We start from the raw sequence: 8,709 nt of genomic DNA on the forward strand, positions 1-8,709 counted from the left end.
CTAGGAACCATGAGGTTGCAGGCTCGATCCCAGGTCTCGCTCAGTGGGTTAGGGATCCGGTGTTGCCATGAGTTGTGGTGTAGGTCACAGACGTGGCTCGGATCTGGTATTGCGGTGGCTGTGGTGTAGGCTGGCAGCTGCAGCTCTGATTCAACCCCTGGCCTGGGAACCTCCATATGCCTGCCGTGGGTGAGGCCCTTAAATGACAAAAGACAAAAAAAAAAAAAAATAGTTGAGCAAAAGTATATTGCTGGGAGGTGTTGTAGCAATATTAATGGGGGTTTGTGTGGCCTGTATGGTTGTAGAATATTTTTATTTTTAAATTTGTGCTTTATCTTTAGTTTTGAGAATTTCTACATGGAACATAGTTCTTTTGTAATAAGAAAAATGCTATTTATAAAATGATGAGGAAATACTTTATGAAAGAATCCTGTTATATGGTTATTTGGTTAAGTCCCTATTCGCCCCTCCCTTGTGTGTGGTAAATTTTGATTTTAGTTTCTTAAAGGTTGGCAGTTTCTTAAGACTGGCAGATTTTATTGATGGCTAAGCCCATTGTGCAGACAGTTGGCGAGGCCTGGCAGATCTTTGTGAGAGGAGAACTTGACACAGAGAGACGCCTCAAGTTGCAGGACAAGTTCAAAGGCCACTGAGCACTGGGCATCTGCCTTTGTTTGGCCAGGTTGTTTTATTAATGACCTTTGGCTAAGTACTGCACTGGCCGAGGTTCTTTCTGGTTATGTAGTAACACTCGTTGGTGGCCCCCACATAGTAGTTAACTGTACACATAGCAGTCACCCCTTAAATCTACCAAGGACCCAACTGACTCATTCTCTCTCTCTCTCTCTCTTTTTTTTTTTGTCTTTTTGCCTTTTCTAGGGCCACTCCTGCCACACATGGAGGTCCCCAGGCTAGGGGTCTAATGGGAGCTGTAGCCGAAGGCCTACACCACAGCCACAGCAACCCCAGATCTGAGCCGCGTCTGCGACCTACACCACAGCTCAAGGCAATGCCAGATCCTTAACTCGCTGAGCGAGGCCAGGGATGGAATCCGCAACCGCATGGTTCCTAGTCGGATTCGTTCACCCCTGAGCCACGAAGGGAACTCCCCCAACTGACTCATTCTCCAAGAGCATCTAGAAGACGGAAGTTTCTGAAAGTTGCTTTACTAATGAGAAGAGCGAGGCACCAAGTGGTTCAAAGATTTGCACATGAAGCGAATTCTAGAAGAGGGCTTGTTGTGGGTCAGGTACTGTTCTGCGTACTTGACAAATATTAACCCGTATAAGCTGTATAACAGCCTGATGAGATGAATATTGTGATTCCACTTCTTTTAACGATGTGGCAGGCCAGGCACTGAGAGGTTAGGCAACTTGCCCCAGGTCACACAGCTAGTCAGTGGTCGAGCCAAGAGGATTAGAGACCAGATGGACGGATTCCAGAGTCCAGACACTGTGCTCCCCGTCTACGAGCCGGTTCTTAGGTTTCCCAAGGCTGCTTCTGTTGGGGGATCAGCCACAGTCATTTCAGGCCACGCTCCTCAACCGTGATCTGCATGCTGGAAGAATAAGGCCAAACTTAGAAGAACGTGCGATGTGATGCAATCTGTGGTCTAGTGAAAGCCAGCCCAGGGTGATTGCAACCTCGGGTGGAAGGAAAGCTTTGCCCCCTGCTCTGGTCAGGCCACACAAAATAGGTCAGAAGCAGTAGCGTGGAGTTCCCGTCATGGTGCAGTGGTTAACGAATCCGACTAGGAACCATGAGGTTGCGGGTTCGGTCCCTGCCCTTGCTCAGTGGGTTAACGATCCAGGGTTGCCGTGAGCTGTGGTGTAGGTTGCAGATGCGGCTCGGATCCCGCGTTGCTGTGGCTCTGGCGTAGGCCAGTGGCTACAGCTCCGATTCAACCCCTGGCCTGGGAACCTCCATATGCTGCGGGAGCGGCCCAAAGAAATAGCAAAAAGACAAAAAAAAAAAAAAAAAAAAAAAAAAAAAAGCAGTAGCGTGCCTGACAAGCACTCCATGCTTATATTTTCTTCAACGTGAGCACACCCGCATTTCGATAGGGAAGAGTTTGGAACCCTTTTTTTTTTTTTTTTTTTTTTTTTTTGCATTTCTACATTGGCTAATAGAGATGGTCGATGGTCGTACCCACCGTTACTCACACATCTTACCAGTCTGTGGGAAACCTCTGCTTCCGTAAAAACCACATGGTGCCTCTTTCAGTGAATTTCCCACGGGGTCTTCTTAGGAGCGAGTACGTCTTATCTTCTATTAGCCTGAGTGCACTGTAGCAAATACCAAAAGGTGAAATGTGGATTTCCTTAAGACAAATAAGATAATTGTTTTGTATGCAATCCTTGATGTCTGGCCTCTATCATTTTCAAATTTCCAAATGTCCACAAGCGTAGAGAGGAGAGTACAAGGAACCCCCTATTCAGGCCCCAGCAGTTTAAACAATTATCAGCTCCTCCTCCACCTTGTTTCCTCTGTATGCCTCCTACAAAGGACCCCCAGTGCCGCCACCTCTGTCCCTGGGTTGTTTTAAAGCTACCTCCAGGCATCGTAACCCAACCACAAAAACTAGAGAATGTGTCTATAAGGACTCTTTATAAATTTCCTTGAATAGCATTTGCACACCTAAACAATTCTTTAGTATCATTAAACAGCCAGTCAGTGTTGAAATTGTCCAAGTTATCTGATCATTTTTTTTTAACTTTGCTCGGGACCCCACCAGTATCCACAAGTTGCATTTGGCTAAGTCTCTAAGTCTCTTAACAAGTGACGATTCCTGCATCCTCTTTTTTTTAATCTTGTTTTTACTCTTGCCATTTGCTTATGAAGGACACTAGGCCATCCCTTTTGTAATGCTTATTTGCATTTTTTTGATTTTACAGATTGCATCCTTTCAGCTGGTAGGAAGCCTGAAGGCTTGATGGGATTCCAGTGTGATTTGGTAGCAAGAACTTTCCCCGGGTGGGGGGTGGGCACCTGGGTTCTTCTTGGGGCAGGAGTGTGGGCTGCTGTTTGACCAGATGTTCTCAATTTGATCTCACTTCCCCAGTGACTAGATCCGTAATCTCTTTGGGGACTGCAAGATAGGGATGTTTAAACTCTAGGATTTCTTCTTTATTTATTCGTAGAAACTTTTCTTATTTGTATTTGTTTGTTTGTTTGTTTGTTTGCTTTTTTAGGACCACACCCTCGACAGAGGGAAGTTCCTAAGCTAGGGTCAAATTGAAGCTACAGCCGCAGGCCTGCGCCACACCCACAGCCACACCAGATCCAAGCTGTATCTCTGTCGGTTTACCTTGAGATTCAGTCTATACAGGAAAGGGAGGATAAATCCTCAGTTCCTACCCTCACCCCCACCCCCGTGGCATATGGAGTTCCCAGGCCCGGAATCAGATCACAGCCATAGTTGTGACCTATGCTGCAGCTGTGGCAACATGGGATCCTTAACCCAGTGTGCTGGGCCAGGGATCGAACTTGCGTCCCGGTGCTCGCAAGACACATCCATTTGCGCCACAGCAGGAACTCCAGATCCTCATTTCTTTCTTTCCCTTTACCACTTTTCAGAGAAATTGCTATTGGGCGGCTCTTTGCTTCTAGGTCTTTCTAGTGGAGAGAGTTACGATGTATATTTTTCAAGGGCAAAATACTCATGAGGTCATACTGTTACTTCTAATTCACAGTCAGGACTGTCAAACTTCTTTTGGTTTCATTTTATATTTGCGTCTCTTTTGTTTCACATTGAAAGTCTTGGTTCCTAATGACAATATAATTATAAATTATATATATATATTTACTTTACGTGTGTGTGTGTGTGTGTGTGTGTGTGTGTGTGTGTGTGTAGTCTCCAATAATGATGAGACTGATAACTGAAAACAATATAAGGTTTTTTTTTTGTTTTTTGTTTGTTTTGTTTTTTGCTTTTTAGGGCCACACCCATGGCGTATGGAGGTTCCCAGGCTAGGGGTCTAATCGGAGCTGTAGCTGCTGGCCTACACCACAGCCACAGCAACCTGGGATCTGAGCCGCATCTTGGACCTACACCACAGCTCGTGGCAACGCTGGATCTTTAACCCACTAGGTGAGCCCAGGGATGGAACCCACAACCTCATGGTTCCTAGTCTGATTCACTTCCGCTGTGCCACGATGGAAACTCCCAAGGTTTTTTTTTTTTTTTTTTTTTTTTTGTCTTTGCAGGCCTGCACCACGGCATATGGAGGTTCCCAGGTTAGGGGTTGAATCGGAGCTGTAGCCGTCGGCCTACACAGCCACAGCCACACGGGATCCAAGCCGTGTCTGCCACCTACGCCACAGCTCAATGCCGGATCCTCAACCCACTGAGTGGGACCAGAGATGGAAGCCGCATCCTCATAGATGCTAGACAGATTTCCTAACACTGAGCCACGATGGGGAACTCCTAGAAATTTTTTTTTTTATAGGTATAATGTTCTCTTTGGGCCCCAGGTGGATTTCTAAAAATGGATTTAACACCTCCTAAGGGAAAAAGTAGCATAATGAATCTAAAGATGGATTTAACACCTCCTAAGGGAAAAAGTAGCATTATGAAATGTTTGCCTAGTGTTGAACCCCACAATTTCACCTTGACAAATTTATACTAAGTAATAATAATCATTTGGACAAGGTGATAGCTGTGAATATGCTCAGGCATGGTTTATGATTGTGAAAACAGAAAACTAATTGTGCAACTATAGGGCTTGGTGGAATAAAATATACCTACAGTGGAGTATTAGGAGTTAAAAATTAGATCGTCAAAAATATTTACTCCCCCATGGGAAAGGGTTACAAACTATTAGGTACCTTCTAACCTCATTTCTATGATTTTTAAACAATTTTTAGCCAAAGTAGGAGTTCCTGCTGTGGCGCAGCAGAAACGAATCCAACCAGGAACCATGAGGTTGCAGGTTCAATCCCTGGCCTCGCTCAGCGAGTTAAGGATTGCCGTGAGCTGTGAGCTGTGGTGTAGGTCACAGACGCGGCTCAGATCTGGGGTTGCTGTGGCTGTGGTGTAGGCTGGCAGCTGTAGCTCCAATTCGACCCCTTGCCTGAGAACCTCCATGTGCTGTGGGGGAGGCCTTAAAAAGCAAAAAAAAAAAAAAAGTTTGGGCGTTCCCGTCATGGTGCAGTGGAAACAAATCCAACTAGGAACCATGAGGTTGCAGGCTCGATCCCAGGTCTCGCTCAGTGGGTTAGGGATCCGGTGTTGCCATGAGTTGTGGTGTAGGTCACAGACGTGGCTCGGATCTGGTATTGCGGTGGCTGTGGTGTAGGCTAGCAACTACAGCTCTGATTCAACCCCTGGCCTGGGAACCTCCATATGCCTGCCGTGGGTGAGGCCCTTAAATGACAAAAGACAAAAAAAAAAATAGTTGAGCAAAAGTATATTGCTGGGAGGTGTTGTAGCAATATTAATGCGGGTTTGTGTGGCCTGTATGGTTGTAGAATATTTTTATTTTTAAATTTGTGCTTTATCTTTAGTTTTGAGAATTTCTACATGGAACATAGTTCTTTTGTAATAAGAAAAATGCTATTTATAAAATGATGAGGAAATACTTTATGAAAGAATCCTGTTATATGGTTATTTGGTTAAGTCCCTATTCGCCCCTCCCTTGTGTGTGGTAAATTTTGATTTTAGTTTCTTAAAGGTTGGCGGTTTCTTAAGACTGGCAGATTTTATTGATGGCTAAGCCCATTGTGCAGACAGTTGGCGAGGCCTGGCAGATCTTTGTGAGAGGAGAACTTGACACAGAGAGACGCCTCAAGTTGCAGGACAAGTTCAAAGGCCACTGAGCACTGGGCATCTGCCTTTGTTTGGCCAGGTTGTTTTATTAATGACCTTTGGCTAAGTACTGCACTGGCCGAGGTTCTTTCTGGTTATGTAGTAACACTCGTTGGTGGCCCCCACATAGTAGTTAACTGTACACATAGCAGTCACCCCTTAAATCTACCAAGGACCCAACTGACTCATTCTCTCTCTCTCTCTCTTTTTTTTTTTTTGTCTTTTTGCCTTTTCTAGGGCCACTCCTGCCACACATGGAGGTCCCCAGGCTAGGGGTCTAATGGGAGCTGTAGCCGAAGGCCTACACCACAGCCACAGCAACCCCAGATCTGAGCCGCGTCTGCGACCTACACCACAGCTCAAGGCAATGCCAGATCCTTAACTCGCTGAGCGAGGCCAGGGATGGAATCCGCAACCGCATGGTTCCTAGTCGGATTCGTTCACCCCTGAGCCACGAAGGGAACTCCCCCAACTGACTCATTCTCCAAGAGCATCTAGAAGACGGAAGTTTCTGAAAGTTGCTTTACTAATGAGAAGAGCGAGGCACCAAGTGGTTCAAAGATTTGCACATGAAGCGAATTCTAGAAGAGGGCTTGTTGTGGGTCAGGTACTGTTCTGCGTACTTGACAAATATTAACCCGTATAAGCTGTATAACAGCCTGATGAGATGAATATTGTGATTCCACTTCTTTTAACGATGTGGCAGGCCAGGCACTGAGAGGTTAGGCAACTTGCCCCAGGTCACACAGCTAGTCAGTGGTCGAGCCAAGAGGATTAGAGACCAGATGGACGGATTCCAGAGTCCAGACACTGTGCTCCCCGTCTACGAGCCGGTTCTTAGGTTTCCCAAGGCTGCTTCTGTTGGGGGATCAGCCACAGTCATTTCAGGCCACGCTCCTCAACCGTGATCTGCATGCTGGAAGAATAAGGCCAAACTTAGAAGAACGTGCGATGTGATGCAATCTGTGGTCTAGTGAAAGCCAGCCCAGGGTGATTGCAACTCGGGTGGAAGGAAAGCTTTGCCCCCTGCTCTGGTCAGGCCACACAAAATAGGTCAGAAGCAGTAGCGTGGAGTTCCCGTCATGGTGCAGTGGTTAACGAATCCGACTAGGAACCATGAGGTTGCGGATTCCGTCCCTGGCCTCGCTCAGGGAGTTAAGGATCTGGCATTGCCGTGAGCTGTGGTGTAGGTTGCAGACGTGGCTCGGATCCCGCGTTGCTGTGGCTCTGGTGTAGGCTGGTGGCTACAGCTCCGATTCAACCCCTGGCCTGGGAACCTCCATATGCTGCGGGAGCGGCCCAAGAAATAGCAAAAAGACAAAAAAAAAAAAAAAAGATTTAAAAAAAAACAAAAAAAACCAAATATGCTGTCATTATGTCTCCATGACTTATTTTATAAGGATGAAAAAATTAATCAACGGTCAACCTAAGAAAGATATGGAAGGAGTTCCCGTCGTGGCGCAGCAGAAACGAATCCGACTAGGAACCATGAGGTTGAGGGTTCAGTTCCTGGCCTCGCTCAGTGGGTTAAAGATCTGGCGTTGTCGTGAGCCGTGGTGTAGGTTGCAGACACAGCTCGGATCCCACGTTGCTCTGGCTGTGGCGTAGCCCAGCAGCTGTAGCTCCGATTCAACCCCTAGCCTGGGAACCTCCATATGCTGCAGGTGTGGCCCTAAAAAGCAATAAATAAATAAATAAAAATAAAGATACGGCAAATTTTTATCTGAGCCAACCTGAGGCTCAAAACCTGGGAGACATCCTCTCAGAGCTGTGAGCACTGTTCTCAAAAGGTAAAGGGAGAGGAAGGCCAGTGCAGTGTGATTTTCGAGAGAGCGGATGTGCAGTCAAGCACCTATCTTGGTATAAGGTTACTGCTATTCACAAGGGGACACATATCTTAGTTAATGGTTTTACTGCTTTTCCAAGTATGGGAAAATGCAAGAAACTGGATTCATCAAATTTTCTCCTGAAAATATCTGTCCGAGGGCTAGTTCTGCCAGTTTTCCCAGAGCACAAAATGCTTCACCCTGATCTTAATCCTGAAATCCTCTTCAGGTGTATTTTAGGTCAGTGACTGCAGTGGCTAATGACTTGATTCTTGTAGAACTGCATGCTGGGCAACATTTTTTGTTTTACAACCCCCCCCCCATTTTGATCTTATTTTTGACGAAGATTTGGGAAGCATTTCATGACCCACTTGGCCCACACCACTAGAAATGCTCATTCCCAGGTCAGGGGAGGATTTCCTTGCTAGGACCCTCCATGTGCTCTTATGGGACTAAGCCCTGCTAACAGTAGCCCAAAGCCTCAGGACCACCTGTCATACCAGTCTGTTAGGATCCAGGAAATGGTTCCTTCTTGTTGCTTCTTTCCATATCTAGGGTTACACTATGACCAACATTGATCTGGTAGAATTATATGTATCTTTGGTCCTTCGTTCCAAGTCAGCTAGTCATCTTACTTTTATCAGAGGCTCAGTTGCCCATTTGGTAATGCAAGAAACAGTAGTCTTGTAAAACAGGCAGGATACAAGGAGTATAGCTAGAGACATTAATAAGGTCGTAAGTATTTAAGCGAAGAAATTCCATTCATTGCAGCCCTGTATCTCCCTAGGTCTTGTGACTCAGTCTGTTCTGTACCAGTCGCTATCTTTAAGGGAAATGATACATTGGCATTTGTGCATAAAGTTCACCAAAGATGTCTGCACATACGAGGTGAGTGGAGGGCAATCACGACGATTTACAGGATTGAGCAAGGAATGTTATCTTCAAAGGAGTTACATGGCTGGCTCTAGAAGAAGAAAAATTGAGCTTTATGGCTGAGGAGGTATTTCTGCCATTGGGGAGGTGAGCTTAATGAATAATGTAGATGAACAATGCACACCAGAAAGGGGGGGTGTGTGT

The sequence above is a fragment of the Sus scrofa genome, chromosome X (assembly GCF_054392235.1).
Source record: "Sus scrofa isolate SSC_HxYL_T2T_F1_AM1 chromosome X, Sscrofa_HxYL_maternal_Yorkshire_Landrace_v2.0, whole genome shotgun sequence".
Classification (NCBI taxonomy): domain Eukaryota; kingdom Metazoa; phylum Chordata; class Mammalia; order Artiodactyla; family Suidae; genus Sus; species Sus scrofa.